We start from the raw sequence: 16,871 nt of genomic DNA on the forward strand, positions 1-16,871 counted from the left end.
AGTCGGCTGGCGGGGACGAGCTTGTCGGAGGAGAGGCACGGCGAGTAAAAACGCCAACAATGGAGCCTGGTTCGTGGTTACGCCTCAATCGTATCAAGCGCTAATGCGACTCAACTTTACGTTTAATTGGGTAATCGTGTACTTTTAAAAGGACGCCTGTCTGGCTAATGGCTGTGGCAGAGAGTAGAGAGACAAGTTCCCTGAACATTTAAGACAAGGAGGGAGTCGCCTCATTGGCATGCATCTCACTCTTCTGGTGGCAAAGTACAGTAAACATTACATAACCGCCAACAAGGCTGTCCCAAGAGCAAACATTGAGATGTGTGTGTGTCTGGGTGTGTGCTTGTGTGTCTTCTTATCTCTCCCGTCTCAGTTAGGACAAAGAAAATGGAAGTCTTTTTTATCATCCTTTTTTAAACATTGGAAAGGCATGAAGAGAGTCATTTTTAATCACTGAAAAAGTAGCTAGAGTATTTTTGAGCTGGAAGATTTTTGGTGCCTTGAAAACACTTTTTTAAACCAGCAATTTGCAATTTTTTTCACTCTGTTGCTGTGAAGAGATAAAAATATATTGTGTACTATTACTGAGAAAACAAAAGGAAAGCTCTGATTTGCACAGTATTCTTAAAAAAGTGTGCTTGCTTCACTTGCCAATTAGATTTTCACATTTAAGGGGACTACAATTTATAGGACTAATAAAAAAGTGTTTGGGAATGATCGGTAACTATGAACACACACCCAAAAAACTGTATCAATTGTAACAGTAATTTGTGCTTTAACCAATGCCAACATGTCTTGTACATATTTAAAAGTAGCACCAAACTTCAAAAATATTACTACTATTCTCCCATATGAGCACAACATACCAAAGAAAAAAGCAGCAAGGCCAAAAAACTGACATCTTCTAATGTGAAAATGTCAGGCGGACATTTAAACGAGGACAAAATCAGAACACAACTTGACTTTTAGAAGCAACGAAGCCTTTGGGGTGCCATTAAATCGCTTCCCAGTCTAATTGAACACTTAATACCAAAGCTTTTGTAATGACCACAAATAGAAAAGCTGCCGACTTTACATGTCATTTTGGGGCTTAATCTCCATATTTCTATCAAACATGTTTTCCTTCTTAAGTAGAGCAAAGCGTTTGCATCCGTGTGCGCGTGTTTGTGAATTGTAGCGCCTGCCAACGCCTGTTGCTGACAGCTGCTGGCTGCTACTCTGCTGGGAGGTGTCACTTAAATAAATGGAGAATTATCGGGGGCTTGTCAAGTAGATGTGGTAATGCCGACCTGTCTGACCCACTGAATCAACAAATCTGTGAACAAATAGCAAGGTCTTACCTTGAGCATTTCTTCCCTTTTGTGGACCAAGATGGCATCAAATCTAGCATTTCCCAGGTAGTTCCAGGGCCATTTATACATGTAGACTCCGTTTAGGTAGCATCCCAGAGAGCTCTTCTTTTGAAGCCATTTTCACCCTGAAACAGAATTAATGAATGAGTCATTAAATAATATCAGAAAGCCGTCAGCTGTGTAAGTTGGAATCTATAATGTAGGACACAGGTGTCAAAGTGGCGGCCCCGGGGCCAAATCTGGCCCGCCGCATCATTTTGTGTGGCCCGGGAAAGTAAATCATGAGTGCCGACTTTCTGTTTTAGGATCAAATTAAAATGAAGAGTATAGATGTATATTAAATTTCCTGATTTTCCCCCTTTTAAATCAATAATTGTAATTTTTTAATCTTTTTTTTCTGTGTTTTTAGTTCAAAAATCATTTTGTAAAATCTGAAAATATATTTAAAAAAAGCTAAAATAAACATTCTTTTAGGTCTATAAAAAACTAAATATTCAGGGCCTTTATTTAATCCATTTATTAAAAAAAAATCTAAATATCATATCTAAAATGGTGCAGCCCACATAAAATCGAGTTGACTTTAATGTGGTTATTTAATAATAACCACTATATTTGGGGATTCTAGTTTGTTTTAGATGCATGTCATAACGTTATAATGTTCATTAACATATTCTCTATGTAATTAAAATTGCTATAAAATATGTAGAATTTGCTATATTATAATCTTAGGTTAGTGATAGATGGTTGCTCAAAATACAAAGTGGATAAGTTTGTAAAAATGTGTCACATTAGAATTCTTTATTAAAATGACAAAAAGATGACTAATGCGAATTCGTAGGTATAAACTTTTTTTTTGCAAAAGTATGGGATCATTTTGAAAGTTTCGCATCATTTTGATGTTCACTCAAAAAAAATGTCATTGCGAACAATGGTGTCAACGCAAAATACGTTACAAAGGGAAACTAGTAGTTTAAAAATCTGCAGTATGTACACTCAAGGTAACGTCAATGATTATTTGCTTTATTTATGTCCTTGAGTAAAAAGTTTGTTGCTGATGCATTGTGGGACAGCCGAGGCCCAGATGTTCCATAACAAAATCCCTGCACATCTGGTGGCGTCTTAACACCGGGAATGGGCAGGATGTGCCATAAAAAGCAAAGATAGGTAAAGATTATGTAGGCGAACAGGACGGTTGACAGAAGACAAGATGACGAATGATTCATCCTCGATAGAAGAGATGAATAGACACCTGGGGATGAGTCGCTTGAGAGATAGACAAAAAGAAAAAAAAAAGTACTGATATCGACATGCTCTGAAGCAGGTTCATCTCATCGGGAGGGATAAAAATACTTCAGCAGCTTTCCTGCTTGGCCTTGCTGGAGTGGAGGTGAAAATAATAGGAGAGAATGTCCTCGTCTTTCAACTGCTAGTTCCAACTACATGTGTGCAAGCAAAGCATCTTATGAGATGCATTAAACTAAAAACCTTTGTATTTAAATGTAGAAAAAAATAGGTAGACACCAAAGCCTTTTCAGACGTGAAACGTAATCCATTGAAAACTCCTGGTTGCTCAACCTTGACTCTTGTGCGGCAAAAGGCCGCAAAGAGGGTTGAAGTGACAGGTCACGTGATCCTTTCTACCTGCAGAAAACATCTATTTCTGGCCAGAGGGTGAATCCTCAAGGGTCCAAATCAGCGGCATCTCCTTGCCTCGTCCACGCCCTCAAGCAGCAAATTCCCGTTGCCATGGCTGGCTGCCACTAGCGCCGAGCGGGAAGGTCATTTTAGTGACTTGATATGGATTGGGCTCTGTGCCGTCTGGATCTTAGCCAACATTTTACTTCAAGCAGGTTAGGGAATATTGATTGATTTTGCTACTGGGCTCCCTCTCTAGGTATGAAGTGTGATTACTTGCAAGCAATGTCCCATCTAAGCTGCGCGCGTGCGCACTACTCTCGTCTTCTCTGCGCACAGCAAATCATATGGAGCGCACAAAATAAAATCCCCATTTTTTAAAAAAAAAATTAGAGGCCGACCCGTGAACCAGTCATCCGCCGGGCCGCCCATTCATAGATATTAATCATTACATTTTATCATTACTAAATCATTTATGTGTAGTAGACATGCACCTGCTTATTGCAGGTGTGATACTGGTGTGTGCCCATAGCGAGCAATGATGATGTTGCTCACACCGGTACTCAGTGTGCTCAGGGAGGTTGTCATTCTGCCCAGACAAACAAAAAATTTGAGGGAACATTGCTTGCAAGCCAGTATTCGGAATGCAAATTGACTGAGACAAAAAAAATAAAGTTTGCTTGCTATTACACCAGACAAGCACTAGTTAAAGGACACTTTTAACTGGATCTGTTGCATTACTTTAACTAAACAATTACTGTCATGGTTGACGATCCTGATCTAATGTCAACAAAGCCACAACTCATCCAGTTTGCTCAATACAACAGTAGGATGGAAGATTTTCCTATAAAATACAACATCCTGTCACTTTAACAGAGGCTTGTAGGCTTCTTATACATACCGTAGGTTAAGGGTGACCAAACTATTCCACAAAGAGCCACAGTAGGTGTAAAGTTGTGATCCAAACAATAGGACATTTTATCCCCAATCTTGGGTTGAGGAAGTGTAATAGGTTGATTGCAGGCAGGTGGTGTGTGTTTTTTTTTTTTGAATCCTGATTGGTTAGATTGTACGTACTGGATCGGTTGGAACAAAAACCAGAACCCACAGAAAAAAAGCCGGGCCGTACATAGTTCACCTTCCCCATGGGCAGCATCACTTCCTGGTTTTCATTCCAACTGATACATTTACACCAATCGAGTGTCTTGAAAGTCTAATAGTTGAATCAATCAGGTGCTGTTTGTCTTAGTAGAAACCTCATTGGTTTAACTGTCTGTGCTGGATCAGTTGGGGAAAAAAACCTGAATGCACTGCAACCAATTTATGGAATAGTTTGGAAGTATAAAAATAAAGGTGGGCAGTTTTGGGCTTGGTGATTATTTTAAGTCAAATATTTGTATTATGCTGACATCAGATTGATATTAAATAAATCACATTTCCAGCCTAAGGATCACAAAAAGATCTTATCTGGAATTTTTTCAAAAATGGACACAGTAACAGTAGCACGGACATTCTTATGACAGGCCTGTAAAATCATCGAAACTTTCTACTTTATGACATCAGACATTCATAATACGAAGGGGGAATAAATCCAGCTCTGCAGTGGACCGTTATGTCAGAGTAATGTTTTTCATTAAATTGGATGAGGGACTTTTCCATGCAACCTAATGCTGCTTCTCCACTATGAAGTAATTATGCTTGAACATAAACCCGCCTGTGCGCTGGTATGTTGATCTATTGATGTACAATCCTCATTAAAATAAGTTGAATATTATTTGTTTAAATTCAATTTAGGATTAGAAAAATCTCATGGCCACAAGCTTAGGACAACAAATTCAAAATGAACTACAACTGTCCGGCTCAAAATGTCTCTTTAGCTCAGAGAAACCCTGAGCAAGGGTTTTTCGAGACCTCTTTCCAGCCAATCTAAAAACGGGAAAGACAAAATGCTTTATCAAAAGCAAGATTTTGAAATATTAAATATGACAGCTGTTTTCTCCCAAAATAGAAGCAGTCCTTTTGTTTCATATTAAAAAATATTGGGCCAGCCTACTGAGTTATTTACTTTACTTCCCTACGCAGTACAAATTGCTGTGTATAAAGCTCCTTTGAACTAGAACACACACACACACACAAACACAAACACACAAACACACACACACACACACACACATACGCATCGACTAATGCACAATCTTAGTGTATTATAATCTCTTTAAACACATTTTGTCGCATGCGTTGTGGGAAGAAAATCTCTGTTGCTTGAATACTACGGTCACTTTTCCACTCGTGACAAAACCTTAAGGACAGGGATGTATTTGGCGAGTTTTAAAGGTGAATACTTGCAATTAACAGATGACTGTAGACGTGTTGTAGGGCTGTACTTGTTTTGCGGTTTTAATGACGTGCTTTAATCCATGTAAAATTGGAAATGAGATATAATTAGGCCTTCCTTGCCTTTAGGTATTCAAGATATTGATCTTTTGATGAATGTTAAAAGGCTACTAGTTTGATATACACTTCCGAGGCTTTTGCAGGTTGAATTACATGCCAGTTACGGTACTCGGACGTTTGGTCGCCCGGACGTTTGGTCGCCCGGACGTTTGGTCGCCGGACGTTTGACAACATGACAGAGAGTTTACTGTTGAAACCAGCTCTCAAAATTATATTCACCCGGGCGACCAAACGTCCGGCGACCAAACGTCCGGGCGACCAAACGTCCGGGCAACCAAACGTCCGGGCGACCAAACGTCCGGCGACCAAACATCCGGCGACCAAACGTCCGGTCACACCAGTTAGAAAGCAGTCGCAGTAGATCTGAAAACAATGATTATTTAACGTTCAAATGACAATATTTTTTTTTCCCTCATGAACTCATTCTAATTCAGTTCCTGGTTATGCCTGCAACATGTAAGAAAATTGTCCAAATTGTTGATCATTTCTTTCCAAAGTAAAAGCAAAAATTTGCTCTTATTTCGAGGAAAAATAAAGTGTAACAAATGTGTTAGGTCTACAACCGCTGATCTGTCGTCAGAAAAGGCAAGCGCGCTAAACGTGAGTGCATAACGTGTGCTTTAATGCACGAGACGTGTGCATTAAAGCATGCGCTCACATTTATGAGCTAGAACTCCAACCCGTGATTAACGCAGCCGCATCTGCCGACCCTCTAGTAAGTGCATTACCGGACACGTCATATCCCGGTGGGCTAGCTTGTCTGCTTGAAACTCTGCGTGTGTTTTGCCGTGGCCGTTCATGTGTGCGGGCGCGAGAAGAAAGCGTCGCCATCGTGCGCTGGAAAGAGAACAGAGGGATTGCGTCTGGCTCAAGGGGGCTTCCCTGTGCGCAGCTGGGACAAACCTTAGTGCTGGATTAACTGGCGTATGTGTGGAACAGAAGGTGTACTGTACAAAGTACTTCAGGTCAGCAATCGTTCATGGATTAACTTTCCATGTCATGTGTTATTGTTTGTTTTGTTTTTGGTTGTTTTTTTAACCCTATCAACAATTTTAGTTATTAAATTATTGTTTGCTATTTTATTATTGATTGATTTTAGCTTGAGAGCAAAAACACAGTTAAAAGCTTTTCAAATCTTCACTTTTTTTAATCCAGGTGTTGAAGTTCCTATGTATTATTCCACTGTAATTGCTAAAACTAACAATATAAATCGGTACACGGTCGATTGGTCACCGGTCTTTTGGTCGCCGATCTTTTGGTCGCCGGTCTTTTGGTTGCCCGATAATTACCATTTAAATCGTTGCTCAAATTCCCTAAATACAAACTGCGAATTACTATTTAGTCATACTTAATGCCCTAGTAATTATTAGGCTAAAGAAAAGCTCCAAATTTCCCGGACTTGACTGTGTTGTTTTACCTTGTTTTGTCGCTGGTCTTTTGGTCGCCCGTTGTCGCAGTCGGGGCGACCAAAAGACCGGCGACCAATCGACCACACACGATATAAATCACATCGGGAATTTTAACATTTTAAAATAACTCAATGGCGGCCATTGACAGGGATTCCATTCCATTTGAATTGGGAGGGTTGGATGTTGATCAATGACTTACTATTAAAAAAATCCATAAAAATAAAAATAGTTTCTTGGAAACGACAAATAAAGCAATTCATTTCCCATCCTAGTCATTTCACTTAATGAACACACCAATCTTAATTTAAAGCAAAGCTATCTTTTCAAATTCCCATTGCTTTCAATGACCATTCTAAAAAGTCTACTTTTCATGAGTTCATTTTTGGCTATTTTTTAAAGTTTGGGTTCCTTTTCGAGAGAGAAAGCAAACAGATAAACAAAAAAATAAAAAAAGATGCTGTGCCGGTATGAGCATATTGCTCATGCACTCTTTCATCCCACCCTTGGATTTGCGCACATGCGCACAGACAAGTGCAATAATCCACGCTCTCGCTGCCTCACGTGTGCTCCACTGCTCTACTTTCCCCTCGCTGGAGCTGTGGGTGGGAGGGAGGTCTGTGCAGGCCAACTCCCACCCACCCCATCTCTCTTTCCCACATACATACACAAAAGCAAGCACCCACGGTTTCATACACACACGAAGGAAACACATCAAGAGCTCGAGATGCGCAGAGAGAAAAAAAAAATACATATGCACTGATGTAAAAATAGATTTTTCCCTGTTAATATTAATTATGCTTTAACTGATTCACAGACTCCACCTCAGGGGATGCTGAGATTGCGGCACTATTCCTTTCTGCTCTTTCCCTTCCTCCACATCCCCAATTTGGCCTCAAAATGCAAAAAGATCGTCTTTTCAGCAAGCCATCTACACATGTACAAAACGATAATGTGTGAATTTAAAAAGAAAAAAAAAACTTCATCCGGTCTTTATTACCAGCAAATTTAGAAAAAAATCCACGGCAAACAGTGAAGGCGACCGTGTGAAACGAGACACAAAGAGAATTAAGTGGATTGAGGTAATCCATTCTAGCCTTGTACAAAAGGTTCAAAGAGCAATGAATCAATTGGGCAGCTGGAAAAACAGCTTTAGGGAAAATAGAAGAAGTGTGTCGAAAAGGTAGTGTTAAAAGATATACATTATTTCAAAGTCAAACTAGCTGGACTAAAAGGCAGAACAGAAAAAAAATGAGTTGGCGTTAAAATGAAATGAACTCATTCCAGTATTTCCCTCAGTGCTTTATAAACCTGGCGGGCCGTCAGCCTTCTCTTGCTAAAAGTTCAATAATATACATATTTCAATCCTAATCCTAAACACGTCTGATGATACGGTTGAAAGGACAATGGTGACAAGAGTTCTATTCTTTTCCATATTGACTCTACTGACATTGTTTTGTCTGTACAGTGGTACCTCGTGATACAACATGCTCGTCATACAACATGCTCGTGGTACGACGAAAAATTTGATCGGATAATTCGCTCGCGATACGATTAAAATTTCGAGATGCGACCAAGCCAGGTGGCCATGACACGAGAGGCTGTTTATCATTGTAGTGCACTGTCTTTTTTTGCCACATCTCTTTCGTGTATAACTGCTATATCTACGAGGACTGAACGATTTATTCAGACTAGTTTCGACCAGGAAACGCACCATGCGCATGCGCGGGCAAAAAGAGGGCTTTCTGGGTAATGAAGTATACTCGTGCACACAACACCCATAGGCAATGGCACCCTTTCTCAGAATAAAACTTCATTACCCACAATCAATACGTGGGTAAGCTCAGCTATTGCATTTCCTGTTATTCTTTCTAATGCTCCCGCGATCGTTCTTTCAAGACTACTTCTCGTTGGCAAGTGGTCGTGCGTTATCCCATTGTGAGGACATTTGTGTGCATCATTTTGGGAATATTTTGAAGGCAATACAACAGCAAACAGTCCATCGATAGCGAACGTGAGGGTGGAGGCGTGGCAAACCACTAACCCGGAAAACGAAGGTAACAAAAGATTAAGACAAAACTAGAATTCAGTTTTTTGTAACGTTACATTAAATGTATGTTTGAGTGTGTCTGTATATATTTATCCAAGTTAATTTAAATTTGTTTGTTTACGAGTGCCGTGGATAAAGTCTCCCCGAACAGCCCCCCCTCCGCCTCCGTGTGTGTCGTTGTCTCTCCCCTCCGCGAAATGAGTCTAATTTTACATCTATTAAACACATTTCATTACTATTAAACCACTCGTTATTTATTACTTTGTCAATATATGGCGAATTAGAAGAAATAAAACATTTTTTCCAATCCAATATCCTGTTTTTGGTGTTTTTTCAGAGGGTTGGAATTAATTAATCTGTTTTCAATTCATTTCAATGGGAAACATTTGCTCGAGTTACGAAAAGCTCGACATACGGAAAGCTCTACATACAATCTCAGTCTCGGAACGGCTTACAATTGTATGTCGAAGTACCACTGTATTTGGAAGCGAAAATGTGATGAACATCTTGCTTTAGAATGAAGAAAAATGCTGAAGGACAAATGGACGAGGCCGGTCCTTGAAAATCAAGTTTCCAAAGTGAATGGCCAATTGAGCTGAACGAAATACACAAATTCAATGATTAAGCGGTCTGCCGTCCTTGCATGATTCAGCATCCTTGCTCCCATCTGCCTGAGCATCCACCATCATTTCACCGCGTGCCCCAATTTACCCCGGTGACTCCCTTAACAACAATTAAAGCCTCCTTGCCTCATCTTTGGTCCTACAAAAGTCCAACCCCCCCCCTAAAAAAATATTGGGCTCGATCATATCCACCGATTGTTTCCATAGCAACTACAAGTCAGGTTCACACCTGAGCGCGCCGTCACCTCTAAAGGAGCTGCTCTTTGCGGGCGCACGCACGTTAGCACCCGAGCTAAAAAAGTGAGTATGTAAGGATGGTTTGTCCTTGAGCGTTTTTTTTTTTTTTGCCGGGAAAGCTCTGTTGCCGTTATCTCTTGGACGCCGAAAGATGCAAATCTGGGGATGGGCTAGAGTGCTTTGCTTAGCAAAAAATGTTAAAGGCAGGTTTTAAATTGAAGTTTAGTCCCCCCCCACCCCCTCACGTGGACGGGCTGCTCATTAGGCTGCTGTCTCCTTGGTTTTCTGCCTGGTCACGCTTTTTCTCTCATCTCTCCTCTTCTGTGTGAAGAGCCTCCCTCCTTTTTTTTGCCTCCTAACTGCCTCCACCACTCAAGGAGTTTTTCCCTTGTTGGCTTCCCTCCTCCTCTCGCTTATCTCTTATCTGTGTCAGTTCCACTTAATATAATAAAACGCTCCAGCGGCCTCAGCTTTGCTGCAAAAGCACACTGGAATCGTGACTGCGGCGCGCAAACGGAAGCTGCGGCGAGAGAGCTGGCCTCAACGCCACTAAAAGATGCTCGTCTCGATGCAGGTGAGAGAAGAAGAAGGTGGAAAAGCGCTGGCTAAAGGTGGGTGTGAAGAAAAATGAAGGAAGGTGACAACAAGAAGAGAAGAGAAAGTTGACTCGTGAAGAAAGAAAAAATCGGCGAGTTTTCTTGGAGAGTCAAATCCTCCCATCTGTTCCCCCAAAACACGGACCCTCCACAAGCCCCTTCAATTTATGAGTCATGTTCACGCCTTGGACAGGATGTCCTAACTAAAGCCCGTTTTTTGGGGGGGGGGGGCTGAGGTAAATGATCAAGATGTCCTTGACTATGGCCCACTAAAGAGTCTTAAATTCAGCCTACATTCTGTTGGTTTTCTCAGCTTTAACACTAGATCACATGTGTCAAAGTGGCGGCCCGGGGGCCAAATCTGGCCCGCCGCATCATTTTGTGTGGCCCGGGAAAGTAAATCATGAATGCCGACTTTGTGTTTTAGGATCAAATTAAAATAAAGAGTATAGATGTATATTAAACTTCCTGATTTCCCCCTTTTAAATCAGTAATTGTAATTTTTGGATCCATTTTGTCTGTGTTTTTAGTTCAAAAATCATTTTGTAAAATCTAAAAATATATTTAAAAAAATCTAAAATAAACATTGTTTTAGATCTATAAAAAAAACTGAATATTTGGGGCTTTTAATACAGTTCTTTTAATCCATTTATTTAAAAAAAATCTAAATATTATATCTAAAATGGTCCAGCCCACATGAGATCTGGTCACCATGAATGTGGGCCCGCCAACTTAACTGGGTTTGACAACCCCTGCACTAGATGAAGCTAGTCAGTTAAACAGTGCCTCTCCATTATTCATTTATTTTCTCAACCGCTTATCCTCACTAGGGTCATGAGAGGGGGGTTCAGGGTTTCCAGCTTTGAAACAAAAATCCAGCAATTACAACTACAAATGCAACTGTCCAATATACTTTGTATCAAGTCACGCTTTTGACAAATATTTCAATGAAATTAACCACAGCACTTTATTAGCAAAATGGTCATTGTCCTTGTGATTTATAATACCGACTACTACGAATAAATAGAGCTCAACCTAGATGCTTCCAATAAAATGACTCGCTTCATTTTGACCTTTTTTGCACTGTTGCTTTTACCGTAATTACACATTCAGTCAGCGTACTTGAGTCAGCAAAATGCAAGTGAACTTTAAACTGAAACTAACTCATCAACACGCCGAATGCGGGGTCAGGTCGTCCCTACCGAGTGGCAGAGCGCATTGAATTGAGGAGTGCGTTTCAGATGATGACGGCTTTCCCCGTGAGTGCGTCAAGGTCGAGTGTGGGAAAAGGTGGAAACGTGGCGGTTACTGCCGTGATTAGTGGGGGCTCCCAATCGCATAAGTCAGTCGAGTGGATATGAAGTGCCTGTAATAGTGATTTCGCGCTAAGAGCCATTTCTGCTCCATCAATGTACGGCACTGAGTCAAATTGTAAAACGGGGAATATTGTTTTTATAGTCGCCTTTTTTTAATACATACGTGCATGTCAGAATTTTCTATGGAATTTCTATTAAGAATTTATTTTGCAGCATTTTTATCCACCATGAGAGGACCAATAGCCAACTACAAACCTTCAGGATATTTTTTTTTTTACCATTTTTGGGGAGGAAAATGGAGCACGTGGACGACTTTAATGCTAAATATTTTTCCGTAGAATTAGCGGCGGTGCGGGATTAAATAGATCGCGTGCAGTTCAGACTATTTGATCAAGGTTCTGCTCGATGTTGGGTGGTAAAGTGTCAGGCAGGAGGTTTAGAGGTACCGTGGCAAGGAAGACGCATTTAAGATTAGATGACTCATAGAGTGTGGAGGGATGAGAGAGTGAAGAAGAGCAGATGATGAAAAGGTCAATGGGAAAGAGGAGGCGGCTATACAGAACAAGTTATGAATGTGCTTACTGACATACAAAAATTTGAGTCTCCTAGTCCAAGTTGCAACTTTCCCATGAAGCAAGACTTCCCTGTTGTGATGGAAAGAGGATCTTTGTCAGAGAAAAAGAAGGGGATTTACTGGACAGAAATATATATTATTTATTTGGTGAATCACTGCTACAACTGCGAATATCTGATTTTGAGAAGAAGGCTGTGAAACAAGTGGAGCTGTAAAGCTCACACCTCAGCTGTAAACGCGCGACTGCACTTGTTATCTTCTTGCGGCTTCTACTAATTGCAAGCCCGCATACAAGATATACTGGAGCCTCTTTTTTGCACTCTGGGAATGGTGGATTCACCTATATGTATTTTTAATGCAATCTTTTGCCATTTCCAACTACGTAATAATGTATTCAGTTAATGGGGATACTAGTTTGTTCTATATGCAGTATTAACGGGCTAGAATTCCATCCATTGTTTCCAAAGGGCTTTCCCAGATAGCAGAGCTGTGTTTGTGTGTTTGATGTATTTATTTATTTATTTATTTTTACCCCTGTGCTCTTCAGGGAGGAAGGAGAAACACATTCTGGCTTGTTCCAGCAAGTTGTCACGCCAGTTTTGGTTGCCAGGCTGTCATCAAGGACACTAAACCTATTTTATCTTTGTCATCAAGCCGTGTACTTTGAGTTTGCACGCAAAGACACACGCGCAGTATGACTCACCCGGTGCCTTATTTGGTATACCTGCAACTCTTTTTATATCCAGTAAAGATTTGTTTTTATTTATCCCTGTATTTATTTATTTAAAAAAAAACATTAACAGAGTTGCGTCACTAAATTGGAGCAATTTGCATCAGAAATTTGACACAATGCAATCTTTCTAGTGACCAGTAAATTTGCTGATTTAAAAAACAAAAGAATCATATTACACGTTTCTATCGGTCGCTAACGACAAACTATTTGTTGGCGTTAATGCACAAATATATATTTAAATAGCTATCATCACTCGAGTGAAAATGAATCTTTTCTTCACTGCAGGTTAATACAAGTAACTAAAATATGCAAAAATACTTGATAGTCTATTTTTTTTCCCATGGGTGCAAATTAAAAGAAGACCTTAATTAAATTTGCATGAGATTAAAACAATGCATGTAAAATGCGGAGTCACAGATGCACACGTAGAAGCTAAGCTTTCTCGATAGGCCGAGAGTGCATCGTAACAGGATTAGCCCAAGTGGCACAGAGAGAGAGAGAGAGAGAGAGAGAGAGAGAGGGACTAAAGTTAGAGGTGTCGTATCACCGTGTAAGCATGCAAGGGGATGGAAAATATCACAAGTTATATCATCTGGCACTTTGGCAATAACGAAGTGTGGTCAACATCCACCATCTCTGTCAATTACTATATTGTGTTATGATAAAATGTTAAGCCTTGCATTATAAAATGTATTGCAAAGTATCAGAGATTTCCACCCCTGCTACTAATGTGTCTATTGGTTGAGAGGTTGCTCCATTTGTGTGTTGTGGGAAAATTGTTATACCAATTTTTGGGGGGGGGATTCTAACATGATGGCTGAAACTAGAGAAAAACATGAAAACTGCAACAACTAGGATATCTACCTAAACCACGTGTCAAAAGTGGCGGCCCGGGGGCCAAATCTGGCCCGCCGCATCATTTTGTGTGGCCCGGGAAAGTAAATCATGAGTGCCGACTTTCTGTTTTAGGATCAAATTAAAATGAAGAGTATAGATGTATATTACATTTCCCGATTTTCCCCCTTTTAAATCAATAATTGTAATTTTTTAATCCATTTTTTCCTGTTTTTAGTTCAAAAATCATTTTGTAAAATCTAAAAATATATTTAAAAAAAGCTAAAATAAACATTGTTTTAGATCTATACAAAAACGGAATATTCAGGGCTTTTAATCCATTTATAAAAAAATAATCTAAATATTATCTCTAAAATGTGAAATCAAGTTGACGTTAAAGCGGCCCGCGAAACAACCCGAGTCTGACACCCTTGACCTAAACTATCGGTATTTTACCCACAAGTACACTATGCCTATTGTTCCTCTCACACGGAACATGAAGCGCGTTCCATTGATCCCATTGAACGATGAAATGGCGTGGCTCCACACAAAGTGCAGCTCCAAAGCCCATCAGTGGTCAGTGGGCGGGTGGGGAAAGCCCTGTAAGCGAGCCAGCCGAGTGTGATATCAAAGCCGCTATCTGAAAGTCAGCCAAGCCAGCCCAAGTGGAAAATTTGTGATGTCAGAGGCACGCTGGACATTTATGCCAGTCCAAGTTTAGTTGAGGAACGTTGGAGATAGAGGGAGAGAAGCCAGGGCTGATGAAAGACGATGTTCAGATGCAACGACACAGAATAGTGTGGGCTCACCCTTGGCTCAAGCCATGCAACCGTGCAATATATGTAAATGAGTGAGTGTAAATTAGACAACACTTTCGATTGACAGTGACTGCGTGTGTGCATTTGAGTGGACTTTTGGAAGGACTCCATTGTATGAATCACCCTCTCTGGAGCTTCCCTCAAATCCGAAAAAAGCAGGTCATAAAGCCAAGGGCTTAATAAATGCCAATGAGAAAAGTTTAGTCAAGCCTTTTTGTTCTCGATTTATCATGAATATAAAACACATGGACAAACAAACAAAGACATACGGAAGCAAATGCATAAATGCCGCCTTCCGTAGGCTTCACTAACTGGTAGCACTAACAATAGCAGCAATAGCAGCGACCAAAACAAGTGATTGGTCCATTCGCCAACTAAAAAAAAAGATTTCAACCCTTGAACAAGTCTTGTTGAACCTCAAATACAGCCAACTTCATATTCTACCATCCTATTAACATCTAATTCCGGTTTGATTGTTAATTTTCCCCATTGTCGTCATGGAAATCCTCTCCATTACGATCACACCATTTACACGAGCTGCAAAAAATGCACTTTGCTTACACAGTTGTGTCAACAACTTCCCCTTTGACTCACTCTCCTATTTATTACGGGCACTCCGAGACAATGACTGTGTTACCACGTGTTTTTCCATCAGACCTTTCTTTTCTACCAAAAGCTGTGCGCCTTCACACTGGCGGACCATCTTGTCCTTCTTTGACTGGCACTGTTTTCCATCTGACAGTCAATCAATGGAGCGCTAACCCAGCAAGGGCATGATTCAGCAAGAAAATGATTGTATCAACGTGTCCTTCATTTAATCTCTGATTAATCCTCGGCGCCACCTCCGTTCTGCGCTTCCAGAAAGCGGTTATATAATTTAGGAATATAGCCTTCTTGGACTCTAGCAGAAGCCCTCATTGACGACAACACACTTGAAATGCATGAAAGGATAAGATGCATTCAACCAAAGCGGCTGATTAGCGACTTTGCCCGCCGTTTTACTATTATCTTGATAAATCGGCATAGAATAATAGAGGCCCAGTGAACTTGTGAGGAAATTAAATCGAGACGGCGTTGGCCAAAAATGGTCAAAGACACGCAAGAAAGACAAATGCGTTGATTGGTAAAGAGTTCAACTAGTTGGCCTGGAGGTTGCCACACTGCCATTCACAAATGGAACTTCCTGTCTGACCTTGGCGTGATCATCCAGTTTGACAGATGGGGATGTTCCCACTCTGTGAGCTTAATGGCTAATCGAGCATATTGATCTGTGCAAGAGGAACAGTCTCCACTCTCTGCAGTAAAATTGTGTCACCGCCTGACCATCACGGACGGTCAAGTAGCAAAGGTAAGCTCCCTTGACAAAACCTTACTTTACTTAGAGCTCTCAGAAACCTGATTATTGGACAACTGGAGGGTGGAGGCCTCGGAAACTCTGAAAAAAATGCTAACCTAAAAGCTACAACAGTAAAATAATTTGTTTTGGTAAGTAGCTTTTCTTTAGCAAAAGAACTTTTTAGTGTTTACAAGATCTTAGCGCGCCTATTATGTAATATGACAGTCAGGGCCAAGTGGCATAATGACTGGATTGAGGACAAAATGAATTCCACTGGCACTTACCTCCACCTCAATTTGAAACAGACGTGGGGGCTGCGACGCATTACTTAGTCAGTGGCCTTTGAACGTCAGATCATCAAAATAAGCTAATGGATGATATAACCACAAAGTAGGCATATTCAGACACAAGGTAAGCAGGCCATAAAATGATCATCACAAAATCTATCCATGATTTCTCACCAACTTTTCACCAGTGTTTTGTTTTTGTCCTATAAACAAAAGCATCTTTTGCTCGTAGAAAATAAACTCAATCTAACATTACAAATGACATTCACTAGAGAAACTGCACTAAATGGAAATTTGTATATTCTCTGCTGCAGTTTTACAGTCTAGACTACTGAGGGACTATGCGGTAACCTCATTCTCAGTCTGCAGAAGGTCCCCACCTTGTGGACTTCCTGTGTGTGGCTCCAGTTTTTTTAACTAGGTCTACAATGTCTTGTGTGTCTTGTGTCTGTCTTGCTACTGCAACCAAGAAATTTCCCGAATACGGGATGAAATAAAGTTCTAACCTAACCTAAAATATCATGCTTATAAAAAGCGACGAGTCGGAGTAGTCAAATACGTCAAAAACAACGTTTGTGATGCTTCTGCGAAAGTTTCACCACATTTAGGTAGCCAAGATG

At 40.5% G+C, this 16,871-nt stretch overlaps 1 protein-coding gene across 5 annotated transcripts in view; it reads right to left on the reverse strand.

The window, feature by feature from the left end:
• The window catches only part of yeats2 (YEATS domain containing 2), a 73,207-nt gene that overhangs the window by 22,039 nt on the left and 34,297 nt on the right, over positions 1 to 16,871 (reverse strand). For all 5 annotated transcript variants that reach the window (XR_013304240.1, XR_013304238.1, XR_013304237.1 and 2 more), the window contains one exon: positions 1,341 to 1,477. The gene's annotated coding sequence lies outside the window, so the exon portion shown is untranslated. The remainder of the gene's footprint in view (positions 1 to 1,340; positions 1,478 to 16,871) is intronic.

The sequence above is a fragment of the Stigmatopora argus genome, chromosome 12, assembly GCF_051989625.1.
Source record: "Stigmatopora argus isolate UIUO_Sarg chromosome 12, RoL_Sarg_1.0, whole genome shotgun sequence".
In the NCBI taxonomy this organism is placed as follows: Eukaryota; Metazoa; Chordata; class Actinopteri; order Syngnathiformes; family Syngnathidae; genus Stigmatopora; species Stigmatopora argus.